Source organism: Astatotilapia calliptera, chromosome 7, assembly GCF_900246225.1.
Source record: "Astatotilapia calliptera chromosome 7, fAstCal1.2, whole genome shotgun sequence".
Taxonomy (NCBI): Eukaryota; Metazoa; Chordata; class Actinopteri; order Cichliformes; family Cichlidae; genus Astatotilapia; species Astatotilapia calliptera.
The window spans coordinates 60594441-60614107 of NC_039308.1; the positions used below are offsets into that span (position 1 = coordinate 60594441).

General features: G+C 39.0%; 1 protein-coding gene across 5 annotated transcripts in view; it reads right to left on the minus strand.

Annotated features, from left to right (window-relative positions):
* Positions 1-16517, minus strand: part of LOC113026980 (zinc finger protein 469-like) — a 227278-nt gene extending 210761 nt beyond the window's left edge. For 2 of the 5 annotated variants that reach the window (XM_026176333.1, XM_026176331.1), the window contains exon 1: positions 15800-16517. The gene's annotated coding sequence lies outside the window, so the exon portion shown is untranslated. Of the gene's footprint in view, positions 1-14605; positions 14642-15637 lie in introns of those variants that run through there. The other 3 variants (XM_026176329.1, XM_026176330.1, XM_026176332.1) reach the window with 2 other exon arrangements.
* Between the last annotated feature and the right edge of the window lie 3150 nt (positions 16518-19667).

Consider the following 19667-nt stretch of genomic DNA (forward strand, 5'->3'; position numbering starts at 1 on the left):
GCCCACAGGAACATGTGTTTTTATAAACGTCTCCAATTACTGTTTTCATTTATTCACAAATTTACTTCAGGACAATAACATACCCAGCAGAGCAATAAAAATATGTATGACAATGGATGCCAGCATTTTACAGCTTGCTTTAAATAAAATAAATAAATATTCGGCAAAACTTAACTAAATAAAACACGAGTCTGAGATATAGAGGCCTGCCAGAACAGCACAGACAGTTGCTTGTGAGAACATGCTAGGTCCTTTAAAATCAGCTTAGGGTTGAGGAACATTGAAAGTATGTTTTCCTGGTAGCCTCCGGCACAAAGTGGAAATGCTGACAATGAGTCATTTTAGAGAACAGCTTGGCACGCGGTCCTATTTCCAGCTGAACTCAGCCCAGCTGGATAGTGACAATCTGTAATTTATATCTGGTGGTGTTTGAAAAAAGATGCAAAACAAGAACGAGAAAAAAAACACCCCAAAAACTTTTACTTTCAAAATTTGATTTTCAAAGCTTGTTGCCAGACTGGAACTATGATTACTGTACCCCACTTTCGAGAGGGACTTAAATTATATTAAGCACTGTTTTGTTAAAGTGCAACACGAGCATGACCTGCACTTTTTTTCAGAAATAAATACGACAAATTTTATGGTTGAAAAGTCAAGGATAAAGTTAGAAGTCTATATAATTTCCTCCTAAGCAATATCACGTGCTAGTTATGGAGATTGATCCTCTCTGTGGACTAGACACTAAGTAAAAACAACACTACCCAGTCGTGATTCTCTTTTTCATGACAGAAGTCACGGGTATATCCGTTACCCATCTCTCAAACACCATCATAAAGTTCGCGGATGACACCACAGTGGTTGGACTCATCTCAAGGGGGGATGAGTCGGACTACAGAGATGAGGTCAACAGACTGACTGAGTGGTGTTCAGTTAACAACCTCCAACTGAACACCACGAAAACTAAAGAACTTATCTTGGACTTCAGGAAGGGCAGAGCAGACCCGGCCCCACTTTACATTCACGGGAGCTGTGTGGAGAGGGTACACTCCATGAGGTTTCTGGGCGTGCAGATATCTGATGACCTCTCCTGGACTGCAAATACTACAGCGGTGGTTAAAAAGGCCCATCAGCGTCTCCACTTTCTGAGAGTGCTCAGGAGGAACAACCTGGAGGAGAGGCTGCTGGTGACATTTTACAGAGCCACCATAGAGAGCATCCTAACGTACGGCATAACAACATGGTATGCAGGGTGCTCAGCTGCAGACAGGAAAGTACTGCAGAGGGTCATCAACACAGCCCAGAAGATCACTGGCTGCTCTCTGCCCAGCCTGGAGGTCACTGCAAACTCTCGGTACCTCAGCAGAGCTGGCAATATCATCAAGGACCACTCTCACCCCAGCAACCAACTGTTTGAACTATTACCGTCAGGCCGACGGTACAGGTCACATAAAACCAGGACAAACAGATTCAGGGATAGCTTCTTTCCCAGAGCTATCACCGTAGTAAATAAGCACAAAAACAATTGAACCTATTCCATACTGTCACTGTCATTATATTATGCTGCTATTCATACTGTCATTATATTAATGCTGCTATCCTGTATATATTGTACATACTATTGTTTGAGTACTTACGATTGTTTTTTTTGTACTTTTTATATTTTACATTTATATTTATTATTGAAACTTGCACCAAGGGAGTGGCACTCCAATTTCGTTGTACTCTGTACAATGACAATAAAGGCTATTCTATTCTAAAGGCTATTCTATTCTCAACCCTGTGGCGAAAGTTAGACTTGTAGAGCACAGCCGCATGTGGAAGTCATTGAGAGCAATTAGAGTACAGTAGTTGAGACACTTATACAAACTGTGCAATATGTACACACAGAAAAAAGCCACAGTGTGCATCTAGGTCTAATGTACAAGAGGTTTGTATGCAGGCTAGCAAACATGGGTTAGAGCACCATATGGTTCTCTGGGCTAATAGCCAGGGCTGATTAGCCTCAGAGACACGTGAGATACATAAAGCAGATCACTAACAGGTGATGAAGAGGAAACAACAAAGGCATGCTAAACAGAGTGTTTGTTGTTTTAGCAGTTTACTGACCTTACAAACAATACCAAAGAACAATGGCTGCTAATAGAATTTACTGGGAATAGTGTGTGACAGACAGAAATGACAAGACAACTGTACTGCCACAGTATAGTTTTGATATTACACTGAGGGAGGGGGGGAAGGATTATCCTGTTTTATGCACAAGAATTGAATCAAGGTGGGCTGACTGTGCTTAGTGTGTAATACTGGAAAGCTGTTAACTATAAGCCCACTTTTTTCTTCAAGGACCACGAAGTACACAGTGTACCTTTTCTAGGCCAAACACTGAGATGTATCAGTAACAGACAGAAATGACTGGCACAAACACTGGCTGCACATGAGGATGTAATCTGTTCTTATCAAATCATTGCAAACATGTCTCTCAGGTTACAATGAATCATAGAGGCAGAAAGACAGCGCTCTAGCGTGTTTGTTTCACGCTCTAGAAATCAGATATTGGCTTCATACTTTGGTGATAGCGTTCACATGCTCATTTTAGCTGGCTAGATGGTTGCTAAGCATTGTTATCTGGGAATGGAGTCATTCTCTCAGCAGCTCCTTCAAGATCCCAGTCAAAAACGTAGGAGTTTCCCAGGATTAACTGTTTAACCTGCCAAAATACTAACTTTTTTTGTTGTTTACTATCACTCAGAGAAGAAATGACTACGAAAAGATAAAGTCAAATGCCCAGTTGGCTTAGGCAGGCTGAGGTCTCATCTTCCTTTTTCTCTCTAAAGTTACGGATTTCCTTCACCGCTGATGCCTCTGGCTTCCCACCATCATCACGAGAGCTAGCCAGAAAGATGAGCTAAATAAACTGTATCACACTGCAACCCCTTTTTCAGTGGAAAATTGTGTTTTCTTGTGTGTTCGAGAACACCCACAGCTGTTTTTGCCACTTCTTCTGTGCTTTTCCTGACATAAATCATTTAGGCAGATGTACACTCCACCTGGGAGTTTGGTTGGGAACAGCCAAACCTCTCGTGTTTATTATGGATATGAAGCACGTCCTGTCTTAAAGAATTATCAATGAATCGCTATTCTGAATTGACCCTGAGCTTCTTGCCATTAAATAGATCCTAACCAATGAATGATCCATTCTTCCCAGAAGCTAAACACAAATGCAGAAGAAAGTAGAGACCTGCAATGCCTTCAGAGAACACAGAAAATGCGTGCATAGAGATGTATGTACTTTGGCTGGAAGCGCCATAGAAAGCCTAACATCAAACATGTTATTCTAACAGTCATTTTACATTTGAAATATTTCCGAACAACATTTATGAAAATGTAGTGCAATCAACCAAAATTCTTAAGTTGAAAACACTTCAGATAACCGTTCGTAAATTATCCAAGGTAACTAAGGCCACTGTGTATGCGTAGGTGTTAGTTCTCAAGGATTGGAAGTACTCATTCCAACTCTGAGAACTGCCAAGTGCACCAGTCTTGCCAAGATGTTGATGAAATGATCCAAGAAATTAAAGAAACAATTTGGTGTAAAGAATGTAAGCTGACATGGCCCTGCACCATGGTGCTTGGAGTAATTAGGAACAAATCACATTTTAGTGAGGGAACTAAATGTATTTGCTCACTTATACACATGGCAAGTGTAAAATTCACCTAATTTATGTCAGAAACGATGGTCACTGCACTAATTTTATAAAGTTATATTTTGCATTTGTGTGTTAAAATATGGATCCACTGTCCTTACATGTGGTAATGATGGTCAGTTATGCACCCTGGGATCACCAGATCCAAACTCACCCGTATGAGAACATGAGCAGATCTGAGTACCAAATTGGACAAACTTAATGTTGCTAACCTAAGTTGACACAAAACATCCCTTATTTTAAAAAATCCTCTGCAGCTGGTTGGTTTTTTCCATGTATGTTTTTTTTTTCTTTGTTCCGTTTCAGTTTTTACAGTAGATCTATACATACATGGTCCAAATTTCTGTCAGCAGTACTGAACAAGCCCATGGATGTGTCTTCGAAAATCTCCTAAATCTGCCCAGCATGTTCCTCTATTCCCCCTTCACAGTCTCAACCCCCTCATCATCTTCCTCATCATCTTCATCTGATTCCAGGGAACTCTAAGGCCATTTAAGCTCCTCGAGACATATGAGCCCCTAACACAACAGCAGATGCTATAGCCCTGTGTGGGCCTAAAATGTGAAAGCATGCATAGCAGAAAGAGCAGAATTGATATATTGAACTAATACACACGCACGCACACACACACACACACACACACACACACACACACACACACGCGCAGCAACAGTTCTGTCAGAACTGAAACAATAATGACCGAGATCTGTCTAATCAAAATGCAATCACTCAGCACAAGCAGTGACTTCTGATTTTAAGCCCCGGAGTGGAGGTCCTAGTCAATAATGACCTAGATCAGATGTCTTATCATAAGATATAAATGTGAATACCTCTGTTGTACGGTAATATTAAATATAATCCAGAACTACTGTTTACACAGTAATTCAGTTCTACAATGATGTAATGTGGCTAAATTTATAAACAAAACATAGATCAATGAATAAGACGAACAAAGATAAAATGCTGCTTTTTAGAATCTAATAAACATGGACTGCTCTGAGTCTATATGAAGAATCCAGCAGACCCATTTTTTGATTTCGTTTTAGAATGACACCATTGTTTGCACTATAATCTGTTTGATATTACTGTCGGTTACTGCATTTTCCGCAAAACTGCAAAATGTCTAATAAAATACATAATGCATGTGCTTCCAAACCAACCAAACCAAACCTGCCAACTTCAAATAATAAACAATAAAATAGAAACAATCATCAGAAATTCTTAAGCCCACAGTTTTAGAAGCAAGTATGCAAAACAGCATATTGAATTTGGGTGCAGGACACAGTGAAAGAGTTTAGAAAAACAGTCACTGAGTCTCCGTTCAATTTACTTCGTTTATATTACATAATTACAGTTAGGTCCATAATTTGCTGAGCAATGACACAAAGTTTTCAAATTTTCCTCTGTACAAAAGAACAGATGTGTTTTGGGTGTTTCAATAATCAATAATAAAGAAGTGGTGGAAGTGCAGATTTTCACCTTTGATTCAAGGGGTGTAGCAAATGTTTTCATTACAGAAATTATTTTACATAGTATCAAATTTTCAAGAGGCTCAAAATTAACTGGACAATGAACTGTCAGTTTCAAGGCATTTCAGGAGAAATTCATCAGGGAAAAGATTTGGATTTGATTCAGGCACTTAACTTGAATCCGGTAGCTGTTCTCTGGAAATCTCAATATGTGGTCCATAGAGATATTGAAAATGAAGGACTGCACTGGCCAGCTCAGCAACACCAAAATGCCTGGGACTCCACAGAAGCCACTGAATTCTTTCCTTGGTTAAGAAAATTAACATCACAATCTAACTAAGCCAAGAAGACATTTAAGAAGGTAGGCATATCACTGTCAAATTGTACAACTAAGAGAAGCATTCATGAATACAAACACAGAGGATTTACAAAAATGTGCAAAACAAATCAAATGTATTTGGACTGAAAATTAACTTGTATGTAGAATGTACAGAGAAGGAAAGAAAGAGCTCATGATCCAACGCGTATCACATTTTCTGTCAAACATGGTGGGCGCAGGGATACCAGTGGGGATTGGGCAGTAATGTCCTTTGATGATGTGACTGCTAATAGAAGCATCAAGATCAGGCTATACTCTTTAGTCAGATTTAAACAAATGCTGTTAAAAGAATACAAATGAATAATGACCTAAAGCTTACTAGCTTCTCAAGTCAAAGAAACTAGATGTTCTTCAATACCCAAGTCAGTCACCTCATCTCAGAAGAACAGAGCTTTTCAGGTACTGAAGACAGAACTGAAGACAAAGAGATCCACAAATGAGCAGCAACTGAAGTTGAATGCAGTAAAGCGCAAGAAAAGCATAATCCTCAAATGCAGGTGGTTTTTTAGGCTTCAGGTTTATTTATTTAAAGTTATATTATATTATATTATTACTTTTGAGCCTCTAACATCGGGAGGTTGTGCAGAAAAATGACTGTAATTCCAAAATATTTATTACAACAGTTTCGTTAAAGCTGAAAGCCTGCACTGACAATTGTCTCATTGTTGTCCCTGAAGTGTACCTGTGCTATTTAACCGCCCAGATCAATATCCCACACTTGACTAACAGAAAGCCAAAAGACATAGCTCACAAATAATGCCATTATTTTATATTAAAATATAAAGATAATGTAAAAAGACACAGGAGAGTAATATAAACTGGCACCCCTGTCAGGCACTCATACACAGACAGTACAGCTAGCACACATTCTCAGGAATCCACTGTCATGTTTCTGTCAATATTTCTTCAGGTAGCACTCGCTGCATTGTCGCTAGGAATGTTTCAAAGGCAAAGAGAGAGCCAGTTCACTAACGCTCACTTCTCGTTCATTCCTCTAATTCACATCTGCTATCTCTGACGGCAAATTGATCTCAACACAACATCAATAACCGCTTTGTGACCTAATTGTAATGAATGACTCCAGCAATTACATCCTGAAAGTGTAATTAATCCCCTCCTGATTTCACTGCAGGGTGTATCTATCATAACTTTAACAGCAAGCTATTAACCACTGAGGTTTTTGTGCATTTGTACAAAGCATTATTGGGAAGTAGAGATGAAGAAGGCAGGATAAGGATCGACAAATACACTAGGCTCTATGTGGTGCATTCAATTTGGTTAATTTAATACTGGTTTAGCATATGAAGATTAGCTTAGAGGACCTACATATCGATGACTGATTATCTTAGATGAACCCTTACTGGAAGTTAGAAAGGTCAGGGGGGAAAAAAAACACATAACCTGTGAGAATGTGCAATTGTGTTTTTCTCATGAGAGTCTAGCTAGTCCCAATAATCATTAAATTATGGTAGACAAACTTGGAGTAAAGTTAGGTTTAGGTTTTAAGTCAGGCAACTAGTCATTTGGGCTGTGGATAGGGGAAGATGCCAGGAAATGAATATAAGTCAATGTAATGTCCCACAACATGAATAAAACAGATGTGTCGGTGCGTGTGCTTGCACCAAACTATTTTACCCACAGATCACATGATCATGAAGAGCTGAACCAGATGCTGGAGAATCACTTTCATAACAAATGACCATCCAACACACAAACCAACAACTTCAGTGCTAATTGTATCATACACTGCAAAATGTCACTGTTACTACATTGATCTTTGATAATCATAACATTATCAGTGACGATCAAACATTATTATGCATGTCATTGTGCAATGACCTCGTGCCACCTTTTTTCCTTGCAAGAAATGACTGATGTCATGTGAAGTGTTCTTTAAAGCAAGATCAGAAGTTTTTGGTTTTCATTTTTTCTTTTATTCCTCCTTGTTAACATTTGATTCATCCCTCGGTCTTCTGGGGTCCACTACCATCCATACTCACTTCATCACGTTGCTCAGCAGTGACAGCACAGCCTTTGGGTGTTTCCTGATCTTGTCTCTTACTTTGTAATTGCACTAAACTATTGCTGATCCAAGGCACAGCTGGGTGCAACAGCATTCACCTAATTCTCTTCGGCTGTGCTGAGCTATTCAGGCAGGGCGCATCCCTAAAATGAAAAGGTTCTTGTTCAGCACTGATTGCATACATAACTGTCAGAGTTGGAAAGTTACCCCCCTCCGCCCTGCCCCTCCACTTCCACCATAATCATCAAGAATGCACAAAACCCCCGATTGGACCTGAACACCAACACTTGAGCCAATAAACAGTCTGAGCAAAGAAGTTCACATCACATCCGCTTTCCTCTGTTCCTAAATAAAACCAAGCATGTGATATACTTGACTGTGAGTGATTTAATGAGGATCTGTTTCTAGTTTTCTTTTCAATTTTGCCACACACCTTCTGGAGGTTGTTAGGGAAAATTAATAGAGCAACGTGATGTGACAGGAAGCAGATCAGAGGATGATTAGAGATGAACAGTGTGTACTAATCATGACCAATAAGTGAAGAAAACCAGATTTTGGGAATGACTTAGAGTTAAAAAAATGTTCCCAATAAACAATGTTATACAAATAAATTTTGAGAAAAAATAAATAAAAGCTGAAAAAACATCAAATTTAGTCGGTCTTTCTGAGGAACAGTCACTTGGTGTGAAAAGGTTCCCAACTGTAGACCAACCAAAGCCATGAACACTGAGGGTGTTTTCACACCTGAGTTGTTTAGTACGTTTAAATTAAACTCTGCTTCAATTTCCCACTTGATGCAGTTCATTTATAGAGATGTAAAACACTGTAAAAACACCCTTTGGAACCCTTTGGAGAAGGCAGTCTCAATCCAGTTCCAATCAAAAGAGGTTTGCAAGTTTGCAAGCCAGGTATGCTTTGGCGTGCAGGAGAGTAAGACAGACACATAGAGTACACAAACTGTAGCAATTAGACATAAAAAGAACAAAATTGCCTAGATAAATACGAATATTGGAAGTAGGGCTGCCACGGTTAGTCGACTAGTCACGATTACGTCGACTATCAAAATCGTCGACGACTGATTTAATAGTCGACGTGTCGTTTGAAGCTTTGTAAGATCCTGAAAGACGCAGGAATAAGTAGCAGGATTTAAGAGTGTAATAACAGACTGAAACAGAAGATGGCAGCACTGCATGTACAAGGATGCCAACTGCCGTTAAACCCCGAAGAAGAAGAAACTGTGTCCCAGAATTCATAGCGCGGCCCAGCTCAGTTTCCAACAATGGTGGCAGCTAGTTGGTTTTACTCTTATTATTCTTTCTGGGTCACAAAATAAATGTTTAACATATTTTTAGGCGAGAATGTAGCTGTGTAAACCTCAAATATCTGCTCAGTTTATCAAGACACCACATATTTTCAAAAGTGCTCCGACGTTTTCAGAGACGTCTGTTACCCACTAGCTCGATAGCTAGCCGGAGGCTAGGCTAGGCTAACTAGAGCCGTGAGAACACCGGACTCCCGGCAAATCGTTTTCAAACCGACCGCCGTCTTTCGCTACTCAGGTTAAATATATATATAAGTCACTTAGATAACTTCAAAATGTTATTGTTTGGCTTTTTTTAGTATTTTATTTGTTCCTGAGTAAATCGGTTTGGCTGAGATTAAAGTTTTTACACAGCTGAATAAACGTCAAGCAGACAGCTGATTATCAGAAGTGTGAGATGCTCAAGAATTTACTCCGGTGTCCTGTTATATTTTAGATAGCAAGGAGTTTATTAAACCACAACAATCTGCAGATTTCATTAAAATTTAATAAACTATCATCTTGTCTTTATTTTTAGTTAGCACATACCTTAAACACTTAAAGCTGTAAGCTAATGATAGTTATATAAGAGCAGATGCTGCTGGTGCAATAAGCTGTATGTCCAATGGATGATGATCTGATTAGTCGACTAATCGCAAAAATAATCGGTGACTAGTTGACTATCAAAATAATCGTTTGTGGCAGCCCTAATTGGAAGTAAATTCTCCAGTGTTGTCCACTAATCCAGAGCATAAAACTTTGCCTTCACCCAAGACAACTTTGGCCAATAGGCAAACTGAACATTCTCACATGATTTCTAGGGATGCGTTTTAGATCTTTGGTGGTAAACAAATCATACTTTGTGAAAAGCTACAAGTTTACAAACTTATCAAGGGATATGGACCAAAGTAATGTGAGAAAACATTCTGCGATGCATGACTATGCCTGTGTTATGACTGATGTTGTAGGGTTATTGTTCAGTATGCAAATTTCAGTGTGCGGGTGCCTCTCCGTGAGAAACGTTTAGCGCCTCTTTGAACTGGAAGTTGATGCCAGTTCATTTGGTGCAGGAGCTGTTCTCTTGCAAGAAAATAAACAAGGTATAGATCACAAGGCTCTTGCCTTGTTATTTGCTTCACAGAACTTTGAAGTTTACGTTGGATTGAGTGTGCTGCCTGTACGAGCGTTTACCGATCAGAATCCATTAGTGTTCCTTTTCCAAATGCGCAACTCAAACCAAAGACTTAGGTGCTAGTCTTTATTGCTGTGTGATTTTAATACTGGTTTAGCATATGAAGATTAGCTTAGAGGACCTACATATTGATGACTGATTATCTTAGATGAACCCTTACTGGAAGTTAGAAAGGTCAGGGGGGGGGGGGGGGGGGGGGGACACATAACCTGTGAGAATGTGCAATTGTGTTTTTCTCATGAGAGTCTAGCTAGTCCCAATAATCATTAAATTATGGTAGACAAACTTGGAGTAAAGTTAGGTTTAGGTTTTAAGTCAGGCAACTAGTCATTTGGGCTGTGGATAGGGGAAGACTTGCTGATCAACTGGGCAAAAGACCTGCAACTGACAAATAAAGGCTATCTCATCTCATCTCAACTACAAAAATAGTAAGAATAATGTGTTGGCTGATGCCTTGTCTAGATCTTTGGAACTTGCTTTTTGAATTAAACATTTAGAGGAATGTTAATTCTTGTGAAAGGAGGTGCTACGACTGATGTCATAGGGTTGTTGTTCAGCATGTAAATCTCAGTGTGCAGGTGCCTCTCCGTGATTGGTGGATCCAGAAGATGGATTGGTTATCTAGCTGGAGATGACATATGTTGAAGCTGCCATGGACTGCCATTCATTCATCCTCAGCTCATCCCAACAAAGAGTTCGTAGGGGTGGACTGCCTTTTATTTTCATTATAGCTTTCTTTTGTTTGTGTATTTTGATTAGGTAAGTTTGGTAAATCCTTAATATAGACTCACTTTGTTTGTTGTTTTGGCACCCTGAAGTTATAACCAGCTAATGAAATAACATATTGTAAATAAATCATTGTAGAGTCGTACCAATTGTGTGATGTGGCAGCTTGAGGTCTGACGAGGATGGATCATGTTGTGGTCTGGCCACCCTTAGACGGGCCATAACAGATAGAGTACAGAAACATCCTTGCCATGAATGGATAAGGATCTTCAAAGTCCCACTGGGAAACAAACCCATGCAGAAGTGACCAAGAGCAGCAGAGCTAAGAGCCTGTCGACAAAAACAGCTGTTGGCTAGCCATCTAAATATAGTGGTGGTTGACAAGAAGCAGAATATATGACAATTGTACCTCATAGTACCATCAAAAAGAAGCAGCATAAGACAACTGACAAGTACAAGAGGATGAAAGAACAACTGGAAAATATGTGAAAAGTGAAGTCTAGACTGTTCCCAGTGATAATAAGAGTTGAGAGAATGGCTCCAGCAGATTCCAGAAATAACATCTGAGGTCTATGTCAAAGAGTGCAGTCCTAGGAATAGTTAAGATACCGCAGAACTCTCTGTCAGTGAATACACAACATTTGGCTACTTTATAATAGTAGGATAGCTAATATAATTCTCATGGAAATTAACCAAACTTCAAAGGTTTTCTTGCCAAGACAGAATATTTTGAATATTGAATATTTTTGAATATTGTCCACAGCTGTAATGGTATATTAACTAGATATTGTCAAAAAAAAATTTATTTTTCATTAAACTTAGTGTCTTGTTAATAATAACATGCATTCCACCTAAGTGAAGTAATTCAAGGGCCCTGGTATTGTGCCTGTTGGGTCACTTACATAATGGACACATGATGCAGTAACAGCCCATGATGCAACAGCCTTTTAAACAAACACGGTCACTTGTAAAATGAGGGCCAAGCCTCTCTCCGTTAATAAATATCTCACTCCTTAGAACACTCTCAAATAATCTCCTAAATAAATCCAGTTGTCCTCTCTTCAAGCTCTAGACTAACGTGACCTGGATGGTCTCGAGAACCCACACAGACACTCTATTTCCACCCTAAAACACAGACACATTTTTACGGTGAGCCCAATCTGAAAAATATAATTACGTCTAAGTTAAAACTCTTACTCCCCCTTTCTCCCCCTATTAAGTAGCTGACCATAACTTCTTGTAAGAACTTCGTAAATTGTAATGCTCATTAGTTATTACAAGATGATTTCTATACTAAACATCTGCCAGCTGTTTTGAAAACATCTGCCATTACTTGTAAACATGTAGGCTTTGTTATGGTAAGATGTCTTATTGTACTATTTTTCTTATATAGAAAACATGCTGCAGTTTAGCTGTTCTCTTCCTTTTCCCTGTCTCTTTCCCAAAACTCATATCTGTCTTAATCTTTTATCCCAAGATCCTCTCTGTCTCGTCTCCCCTCTACACTTAAGTAACACATGCAGATTCTGTTGATCGCTCCATTTCTGCATTATCTTTGAATGTGAAATCTCTATGCTCATTCTAGCCTGGAATATGTTCAAATACTGAACAAGGCTTTCCTTTATCTCAACTTTTAGTGACTCTGGTGGCAAGCTGTTTTGTGCAAACTGGGATCAAGTAAGCTAACAAATGACTCGGCCTTGGGCTCGAAGCTTGTAGCACATCCGCAGAATACCAAAAGGAACGTTTCTGGTCGACATTAATGCTCGGATAGGAGGCAAGTAGCTCAATTTATTAAGCCTCATAAACACTCTTGCCCCTGGATACACACTAACACACTGTAAATTCATGCGAGCCAGCCACATACACTCACACATACAGAGTGACATTATAGGACTCGTGGTGGGTTGATGGGTGATTTTAACCAGAGATGGTGGGATGAAGGATCAGAGATGGGTGTTCAACTGTCCCCGAAACCTCTGAGTCCCTGTTTTCCTGGCCTGACCTTTTGAATCAGTCGAACCCAAGAAAATCATGCTCTGAGACATCAGCCAATTGTGGCTCCAGACAAATCCATGTACTGCATGCCATCTTTGGCATAATCATATTTGTAACCATAACAAAGATAAGAGAAGGGAAATCAAACGGGTCATCTCAGAGTACTTACATTTGTGTTCAATGAAAAGGGTACATTCAGTTTTCCCTTTCATCACATGAGAGGGCTTTCTGGTGTTAACAAACAAGCAGTCGTTCTCCCATGGGATTAGAGTTGGGCTTTTTCCAAACTAGACAACCTCTCTCAGTCCCTAATGTCTGTGGAAACAGATGATTATTCTGGCATGTTAAAACTCACAAAGTGTAAATTTTCTTATCCTGATCCACAAGAGTGCCAGAGTCACAGCATTAGATTCAACGTTCCAGATTTTTCACTGTACTGGATGCAAATATAATAGAACAGCCTAGGCTATTCATATTAATCCATAAAAATAGTTTGCTGAATGAAAGTCTTTCCATAAATCTTGTTACGTGGAATGAGGCAATGTTGATCTTATTAAGTTCCCTGCAGCTTAAGTTAAACAGTAGGCCCTCCATAACTAACATAATGAAATTTTACTATGATGCCATTCAGTGCTAATAAAAATGTTAAAGTAACTTGCTCAAACGAACCGCAGACCTTACAGAATAAATTAATCCGGCTGAGACGTTTAATATATGCAAGAAAGCAGAGGTGGGACCAAGTCATTGTTTTGCAAGTCTCAAGTAAGTCTCAAGTCTTTATCCTCAAGTCAAGTCTCAAGTAATGTCAGGCAAGTCAGAGTCGAGTCTCAAGTCACAAGTCTGAAACTTTGAATTTCAAGTCCTTTCGAGTCTTTAAAAAAAAAAAAAAAAAAAAGCATGTTGCAGTTATGCTAAATGTAAATATTAGACCATGTAATTTTAAAATCTGTGTTTTTCTCAACACATGACAAAATAGTGAACTTAGAAAATATACACAAATTGTGAAATTGCACCTCTTTAAAATGCAGCTCAATTAAACCTAGCTCCAAGAATAATTTTCACCGACAGTTCTGAGATAAGCTGCATGTTATTCTTGGATGCGGTTGTAGGACCGGCTTTAAAATCGCATGACAAAAATATCATACACATTAAAAAAAACTGCATCACCAACGTAGCCTGGACAACATTTGCTAGTTAGATGAAGTCAGCTATCTCATCGTAGCATATTTTATATGCATATTTATAATCATACGGTTCTTGGAGTGAGTGCATACACTCATGAAGTTTAGTAACTTCAGGTCACTGCAACAAGCCCAGGTACAGTTTACCGACGGATGGGTGCAGGACCTTGAAATGCACCGTGTAGAACGAAAGACCATCGTACGTATCATAAGTTTACCAGTCTCACAAATCGTCGTCATAAATACACATTCATTAACCGTTTATTAATAGGACCTTTGAGCTCAACGGTAATTAATTAGTAGTGGAAATAATTTCTGGTAGCATCACAGAAATGTAGCAGTGACAATAATACTGTATGCTGTAATCGTACTGGGCAATTAGTGATACAAAAAACCTGTTTTATCCTGTGAATAAAAGCATATGTTTTTGTCAATGTACCATAATAACAGAAGCGAAACGCAATATTGTGTCAGGACAATTCACTATTTATGCACAATAAACAAAGGAGCATAGCGCGACAATTTCTGTTCAGCGCCAGACTTGCTTGTAACCTATATCACCAATTATGTTATGAAAATGACGTATTAACTACTAAAAAACACTGACCTTCGTGTAAATGCTTGGAGCAGACTAACCTGTGAGCTGGAGTGTTCTGGGACGTTATATTTGATCTTTGAATGGCTGCAATCCAGGCCATCTGTCGCATCTTTGTTACTTTGGAAACATGGCTCGAACAATTTCTCTTCAACGACGTAATCCGATAACAACCGATCTCTACCCGTCGGCTTCCCGTGGCTGTCATGCGACCGGCTATTGCAGTTAATAATACAACGGCTTCTTGACATTTTTGTGTTTCTTTTTATCGCTGTATAACTGATTTTAATTGAAAGCCTGTGTGCGCTAGTACCGCTTGCCACGAGTTCCCAGAATCCTTTGCGGTTCTACCCGTGAATGACGTCACATTTTCAATCTCTATATAATATGCATGTTAAATTTTATATTTGGGGTAAAATATCAAGTCTTTTCAAGTAAACCGGTTCAAGTCCAATTCAAGTCCCAAGTCATTGGTGTAAAAGTCCAAGTCAAGTCACAAGTCTTAGAACATTTTTTCAAGTCAAGTCTAAAGTCATAAAATTAATGACTCGAGTCTGACTCGAGTCCAAGTCATGTGACTCGAGTCCACACCTCTGCAAGAAAGGTTTGATGGTTATGGCACTGTAGCTCATAAAACAGGCAAAGCTTCTGAGTCAACTCTGATGATTTCTTGCAACCAGCTCACCCATACTAACAGCACAAAAACACACATAAAACAATGCTAATATCACATTAAATGTGATCTCTTTTAAGCGAGTATTTAAAAAAAAAAAAAAAAAAACTTACAAAAACAACAACAACTTGTCAGTTGTGTATATGTAGTTGATTACTGACAGTACAACGAAACTGCCTCCACTTTAACGCGTTTAAATCACTGCTGTTAAAGCTCATTACAGCTTTGTTTGTCTATTTTTAGGTGACATGGCACACCTGCTGCGCACTCCTAGACGTTAACAGTCTGTATCTGATGACTGCACACTGTGACAAAGTGCTATGACGCGCCACAACATTTGCGCTCGTTTTTGGAATTACTGCTTTTGAATGAATGTAGGCGGTCAAGTAGAAGCAACTACCATAAAGAGAACAGCAGAAAAGCAGCTCAGACATCATACACCCTGGGTCTGTCAAAAGCAGTTACCCCCTCACGTCATCACGTCCTCGGTTCACCTTCAGGGCAACGACGTAATGCGCATTTCAGTAATCAATACAAACGGCCGTGGAATTATCTAACTTACCTCTGAAGCTGATATCAGATGCGTGCGTTCAGCCGAAGGTCTGAGCTGCCAACTTATGCAGTTTGTTTAGAGAAACTAGGAAGTATTTTGTAGCTGTTGTCTGGTTGCCTCTGTACCCCTCCTCTCTCACACATCTGGTCCCCAAACTAAAGGAGGACCTCCCATTCAGGCAGCTTCGGCTGGACTCTGCGGCACCCACTTCTCCTCAAAGGTTTGACTATTTTTCACGATTCAGGGAGTTCCCTATGCTGTCTCAATAAAATACCATCCAGTCTTTGAAACTGAACAATCTTTACATGGTTCTTAATCCTTGCGGGCTTTTTTCTTTTCTTTCTTTTCTCTCTCTCTCTCTCTCTCTCTGTGATTTACCAACGGCACCTGAACTTCTCGTGGCCATTTTAACCCTTACAAACTGTTCTGGTCAGATTTGACTCTTTTTGGCTTTTGACAACATCAAAAATGTCAGTCTGGTGCCTGAAATTTGATTGATTGTTCTTGAGTGACCCATTAACATTAATTCTAGACGCACATGTGTGGGTTACTTGAATCAAGGAAAATTGTGGTTTTGTGCAGTCTTGAAAGTATGAAACTGTACGTGCTGACAGAAGTCAGACTTTTGGAAGTTCTGGTGTCTAAAACTCTACATACTGGTCTTTGAATGATCAGGGGGTCTCGAGAGAGTGAAATAGTAAAATAGCATGTAGGACTGATCATATATAAGAGAGATAAGATAGAACTTTATTAATCCCTCGGGTGGGTTCCTCTGGGAAATTCGACTTCCAAAAAGCACAGCAACGACCGAAGTTACAGTTACAGAATTGTTATATATATATATATATATATATATATATATATATATATATATATATACATACATATATATATATGTATACACACACACACACACACACACACACACACACACACACACATATATAAATACAGAGACAAATATAAATAAAATATACAAAGGGGATAAATAGAATAAATAGGAATAAAAAATAAAAAAACACATGAGGAACAGACACAATATAGAAGTCAGAGGGTGTCTTAAAGAGATATAGGGTGACTATACAGTTGGTTAGCATTGCTGTCACTTCACAAGGTTTATTTAATTGTTATTCTGTGTTTGCTCAGATTTCGCAATCAGCATTCCAAAATTGGAGGTATTTGTCTTTGATGTATGGATGTAAAATTATGGAATTGTAAAAACTATACACAACTGTATTTTGTATTTCACATAGTGTCTAAATTCTTTGCACTAATAAATATTTATGTTGTTGTTTTTGAGGTTTATATCAATAAGAAAGCTGGATAAATAATAACTTATAAGTTTGCACTTCTTCCCACTTTGTATGTGTAAACTAAAGCAGCAAATGTGAAGCTATATTGTTGTGTATTTTTGCTTTATTTTTGTGTATTTCTTTCTAAATTACTTTCTGTATACTGTTTACATATTCTAAACGAATGCAACAGAACAATGCATTTGTGCTCGTAGACATGAGCGAGATGATCTGCTTAAGTTCAAGCTAAGCAACAGAGTGGAAATTTTAAAAAAAATGAAAAAAGTGATGTTGACCATCTCATGGTGTTTGGTGTCAGATAGTCTGGTTGGTTCCAGAAATTGCTGACTACTGAAAATTTCCCACACAAACATATCTAGGATTTAAAGAAGATGTTACAAAAACATTGATGTCAGAGGATAGGAAGGTAACTTAAATAGTTACAATCAAAATATGCACAAGTGCATCTCTGAACGCACAACATCTTGGACCTTGAAGCAGATGGGCTCTGGCAGAAGATCATCCTGGATGGCACACCTGTCAGCTAAGAACAGGAAACTGATGCTCCAATTTGGATTAAACAACAGATAATTTAAAAACTATAGCCTGGTCTGATGAGTCTTAATTTCTGCTGTAACATTCAGATGTGGTATTTAGAAGTTGGTGCAAAAACATGAAAGTGTGGATCTATCCTCAGTGGCTCAGGCTGCTGCTGGTGGTGTAATAGTGTAGTGGTTATTTTCTTAGCAGGCTTTGGATGTTTTAGTACCATCTGAGCACTGTTTAAGCACCACGATGTACCTAAATATTATTGCTGATCATGTTCATCCATTTATGACCATTTCACCACCTTGTTAAATATGCGCAACAAAGAATTAAGACTGTCCTGAAGGTAAAAGGGGAATAAAACCCAGCACTAGAAACCTGCAACTTATAAAACGGCAGTGAGTGTATGTGGATCCCTTTCTTTTATATTACGATATATTGCGGATAATACCTACTGCAAGCCTGTCAAACAGCTCTTATTAGCAACTTCTCTTTTTATATAGTCTGTTTAAATAATGAATAAAGCTTCAATTTTTAGATCTCCAACCAATAAAAACTGACATTTAGAAGCTCGTGCTGTTTTATGATGTATATAACAGCAGCCATGCTCCTGACTCTGGTCCAACACAGTGATACATCCATCCAGAATCCCCACAATTTCATCTATAAAAATATTTTTTCTCTGTTCATGCGTAACAGAAACCAATTCAAAGGACTGAGATGTTTCTAAAAGCCTTACCTGTGACCTTTTGGAGTAGAGTGAATGTGAGACAGATTTACATCTGCATTTGTCATTAACACACATGGTTTAGAAATTTTTGATCCAAATATGATCTTCACTCATCGCTGAACATCCTAAGGGACGCCTGCCTGTGGATGATGTAGACAAAGAGCAGATGCCAGCAGACCCACTGTCTCTGCAGGTGAACACAGAGCTGCTGAGAAAGAAGGGAAAGATACACGCCTGCTCTCTGCCTGTCACTCCTCTCCTCCTCTCTAAACACACATTCCCTTTCCAGACAATCGCATCTCTCCATCTATCATTTGCTTCAGTTGTCAGCAGGTTATCTTAGAGGCAGCCCATGAGAGAGCCCATAGTTATGGTACCAATTCCAGCTCCTGAATAGAGTCCATAGTTGTAAAAGTGAAGAGCAAGGTCTATCCCGTTCCAAGTCCAAGATTTAATGGAGGGCTCACTGTGAGCAGGGGGTTGTGCCAGCATTTCAACTCAGCTATGGCAAGGGATGCACTCACCTGACTATCCCATGAAATTTTAGCCCAGCTTAGTGCATAACTTCAATGCAACTTCCAAAAGGAAAAGAAAACACAAGTTGAGTGGGAGAAGAGCAAGACGTGGGAGAAGCAGTGAGGGGAATGTACAAGATGGGGCTGTGTGAAAGGACTCAAACACAGCAACAGACTGAAAGGAAACAAAAGGAAGCAGCCAAGACTATGAATGTTGTTTTATCGAGTTCATTTTGTCGCCTAACTCTTTTCCCCACTCCAAAATACACTATTACATCATGCTGACCATGGGAAACATATCCCAACACAGTTGAGTGTCTCGCTCATCTTTTTTTTTCTTAGTCATTTCTTGAGGATCATTCTAAATAATAAGAGTCCTTTGTCTTTACTTAAAGAAAGGCATAGACACGCAGTGGGCACAAAAAATGCAGTCACAGTTTAAAAATTATAATGAGGACTAAACATAAATTTATAGTCTCCTGACAAAAACCCTGTCGAGTGTATGGAAAAGCTTATGTTTGCTCTGTATTTTGTTAAGGTTCCTGACAGTACAGTAGCCTAATCCTACACTTATTGATGTTGACATGATACAGATTTACTTCAAAAATAGCTAATAAATTAGCTCAACATGAAACAAGACCTCAAACCCCAACTATCATTTCAGACTCATTTCGATTGTCTGTTTGTAGTAGATCAAAGCGAAGTCATGTCTTGGAGCTATTTTGATGACCATGTCTGATGAAAAAAAGAGAGAGAGAGAGAAACTAGAGGGGGAAAGCTAAACAAAAGCACAC